This window comes from Sapajus apella, unplaced genomic scaffold (genome assembly GCF_009761245.1).
Source record: "Sapajus apella isolate SASKATOON/1434 unplaced genomic scaffold, GSC_monkey_1.0 scaffold22, whole genome shotgun sequence".
In the NCBI taxonomy this organism is placed as follows: domain Eukaryota; kingdom Metazoa; phylum Chordata; class Mammalia; order Primates; family Cebidae; genus Sapajus; species Sapajus apella.
Genome location: NW_022436962.1, coordinates 3,518,761 through 3,523,091, shown reverse-complemented (window position 1 = coordinate 3,523,091; position 4,331 = coordinate 3,518,761). Strand labels below are relative to the sequence as shown.

The 4,331-nt window shown below is 43.2% G+C and overlaps 1 pseudogene; it reads right to left on the bottom strand.

Moving 5' to 3' along the window:
* Positions 1-2,527: 2,527 nt before the first annotated feature.
* Positions 2,528-2,646, bottom strand: LOC116559105 (annotated as a pseudogene).
* Between the last annotated feature and the right edge of the window lie 1,685 nt (positions 2,647-4,331).

The window sequence follows — 4,331 nt, the reverse complement described above, 5'->3', positions numbered from 1 at the left end:
AAAAAAAAAAAAAAAAAAAAAAAAGCAATTATTATGTCATATTATGAATAATATTCATTTATACATTTGACAAACACCTGTTGAGTGCCTACTATGTGCTAGCTACTGTTCTAGTTGCTGTAAATAAAAAGGCAATAAAACGGACAAAACTCTATTTTCATGGATAGCAGACAGATAATCAGTTAAATAAGTAAAATACATCGTATGTTGCATAGTGACAGGTATTCAAGAGAAAAATAAAGCCAAGGTGAGGCTAGGGCCTCTGGCGCGTGTATTGTTAGACAGGGTGGCCAGGGAAGGCCTAATTAAGGAAAGTAACCTGTGAATAAGCGAGGAGAGGCGTGGGCAGCTTGCAGTAGGTGTCTTTATCTGGCACCTGATAAGCACATTCTGAGTCTGATTTGAGGTCATCTTGGAGAAAGTCAATGTGTCCCTGTCAGTTGAGAGGTGGTGCTTGTCTTATCGTCTTAGTCCACAGAGAGAAAAATCTAATCTTTACTAAAGATTTTTTTTTTTTTTTTTTTTTTTTGAGACGGAGTTTCGCTTTTTTTACCCAGGCTGGAGTGCAATGGCGCGATCTCGGCTCACCGCAACCTCCGTCTCCTGGGTTCAGGCAATTCTCCTGCCTCAGCCTCCTGAGTAGCTGGGATTACAGGCACGCGCCACCATGCCCAGCTAATTTTTTGTATTTTTAGTAGAGACGGGGTTTCACCATGTTGACCAGGATGGTCTCGATCTGTTGACCTCGTGATCCACCCGCCTCGGCCTCCCAAAGTGCTGGGATTACAGGCTTGAGCCACCGCGCCCGGCCAACTTCTGCCATTTCTAAGAATTTCTCCCACTGTACAGAGGGAAGCCAACCTAATTATAGGAGTGGCTCACTCCTATAATCCAGCACTTTGGGAGGCCCAGGTGGGTGGATCCCATGAGGTCAGGAGTTCCAGACCAGCCTGGCCAACATGGTGAAACACCATCCCTATTGAAAAAAAAAAAAAAAAAAAAAAAAATTGCTGGGCATGGTGGCAGGCACCTGGTTGCTTGCTGCAATCAGGCAGTGAGCCTACCACTGGGCTAATTTTTGTATTTTTAGTAGAGATGGGTTTTCACCATGTTGCCCAGGCTGGTCTTGAACTCCTGACCTCAGATGATCCACCCACCTTGGCCTCCCAAAGTGCTGAGATTTCAGGCATGAGCCACCGTGCCTGGCCTTTTGTATTTCTTTTTTGATGGCATGTTATTACAGATCATCTACAAAATATGAATTGAAGATATACGAGTGGGTTGGAGTCAGGGTTGTTATTATGTGCCCCAGATATTTACCCCAAATGCCTTGCATGTTCATAACCACTGCCAGATACAATCCAATATTTCTTGCTATGTATATTTTTTAATAATTGGTTTCAGTGACACGACGATACACTTTAAAATCTTCCTATCTTTCTTTAGGTACGAAGACACTTTGAAGAACTTGAAGGGCTATATAGACATCATCTGTTGAGTCCTATCAGTTCTTTCCAGGGAATGTAGGACAGGTTGAGGCTGGAACGGGCCATGGTCAGGAACCAATTCATGAGTAGATAATACCACCAAGAAGCAGAATCAAAACACAAAATCAGAGTCACAAAGAGTGATGGCTTGGGAAAATGGAGATTCAAAATCCCATGCCCAAAATCCAAAATGGAGCTGTGTAGGCAGCATTCTATTGCAGTGGTGCATCTGTCAAAGGCCGGTGGCAGAGCCCCTGTGGTTTGGGGGAAGAAAGGTGAGATGCCTCCTTGGTTTTAATGTCCTGATATATTAACATCTGCTCAATGAAGCCTTTCTGGATTCCTTTAGAGATGTGGTCACTCCTGTCTTTGAGTTACCAAAGCAATTGTATTTCTCCAATGATACCTCATAGCTCTTTACTAAATTGTGATATCATCACTTGTGTTGCAATCTTTACAGCCTCCAAAATGCCTAGGACAGTGCCTTGCACATAACAGGTGCACCAGGAATATTTCTTGACCTGAGTACATAAGTCCTGATATAGACAGACTCTGAAAAATAAGAATGCTAACGAAACCTACCACATAGGGTTACTGTGAGGATAACATAAAATAGTCTACGTAAAGTGCTTTGCTCAGGACTTGGCACATAGACACTTACTTAATATTAGTTATTACTATTCAATTATTTATTGAATTGAAGCAATAAATGATAATTTATTTATTTATTTGAGACAGAGTCTCACTCTGTCGCCCCGGCTAGAGTATAATGGCGCGATCTCGGCTCGCTGCAGCTTCCCCTCCTGGGTTCAAGTGATTCTCCTGCCTCAAGCCTCCTGAGTAGCTGAGATTACAGGTGCATGCCACCACGTCCAGCTACTTTTTTTGTACTTTTAGTAGAGGTGAGGTTTTGCCATGCTGGCCAGGCTGCTCTCAAACTCCTGACCTCAGGCAATCTACCAGCCTTTGTTTCCCAAAGTGCTGGGATTCTAGGTGTGAGCCACCTCACCTGGCTGAGAATATACATATTTTATTTATGACATCAGACAGGTGTGAGGTGTCTAATGTGATAAATATGTCGACATCCTAACAAGGTTTGAGGGAGGCACAGCTCACACTGAGTGTAGATACGCAACATACTTGTGAACTACAAAAGGAAAGAAGACGAAAAAAGAAAGAAAGGAAAAGAAAGAAAGAAAAGAAAAGAAAAGAAAAAGAAAGAAATGGCCAGGTGCAGCGGCTCACGCCTTTAATCCCAACACTTTGGGAGGCTGAGGTCAATGGATCATGTGAGGTCAGGAGTTTGAGACCAGCCTGATAAACATGGAGAAACCCTGACTCTACTAAACATGCAAAAAATTAGCTGGGCATGGTGTTGCACACCTGTAGTCCCAGCTACTAGGGAGGCTGAGGCAGAAGAATCACGTGAACCCAGGAGGCGGAGGTTGCGGTGAGCCGAGATCGCACCATTGCACTCCAGCCTGGGCAACAAGAGCAAAACTTCATCTCAAAAAAAAAAAAAAAAAAAAAAAAAAAAAAGAAATAAATAAAAGAAAAAGAAAAGAAAAGATTGTTATAAATAAGAATTTAAATACTTGCTTCTGCCAATTGATTATTTAGTTTTTGTGGGTTTTTTTTTTTTTTTTTTTTGAGACAGAATCTTGCTCTGTCGCTAGGCTGGAGTGCAGTGGTTTAATCTGGACTCACTGCAATCTCCACCTCCCGGGCTCAAGCAATTCTTCTGCCTCGGCCTCCCGAATACCTGGGACCACAGGCGCGTGGCACCATGCCCAGCTAACTTTTGTATTTTTAGTAGAGACGGGGCTTCACCATGTTGGCCAGGATGGTCTCGATCTCTTGACCTCGTGATCCGCCCACCTTGACCTCCCAAAGTGCTAGCATTACAGGCGTGAGCCACCGAGCCTGGCTTTTTTTTTTTTTGACATGGGATCTTCCTCTGCCACCCAGGCTGTAGTGCAATTGCATGAACATAGTTCACTGAAGCCTCAACCTCCTGGGCTCGAGTGATCCTCTCCACTTCAGCCTCCGGAGTAGCTGGGATTACAGTCATGCACCACCATGCCTGGCTAATTTTTTAAAAGTTTTTTGTTGAGACAGGGTCTTGCTACGTTGCCCAAGCTGTTCTTTGACTCCTGGGCTCAAACATTCCTCCTGCCTCAACCTCCCAAAGTGCTGGGATTACGGATGTGAGCCACCACACCTAGCCTGGTCTTTTGGCTTTTAACAATTATTATAAAAACTTTGGAATAAGTTTTGGGTAGCAAAATATTATATTTTTTAATGTCTAGAGAAAACTGTGTTTTAAAATATTTCTTACTTGTTGATAACTGATATTGAACTAAAGACCAAAGTTGGATTGATTTGAAATAAACAGACTTCATATATTTAGAATCCACAGGGGCCACAGTCAGATTAAAAATGAAGGTAATTAAGCAGGGTATCATGGTTCGTTAATGTAATCCCTGCACTTTGGGAGACTGAGCTGAGCAGATTGCTTGAATCTAGGAATTCAAGACCAGCCTGGGCAAAACCCTGTCTCTACAAAAAGTTGCAAAAATTAGATGTGCTTAGTGGCGCATGCCTATAGTCCCAGCTACTTTGGAGGCTGAGGTGGGAAGATCACTTGAGCCTGGGAGTTCGAGGCTGCATGAGCCATAATCATACCACCGAATTCCAACCTGATTGACAGAATGAGATCCTATCTCAAAAAAGAAAAAAACAAGAAGAAAGGTAATTAAGACCAACTTGTGGGTAGGGTGTGGTGGCTGGTGCCTATCAGCCTGGGTAACAGGGAGGCCCCTGCGTCTACTTTAAGAAAACAGG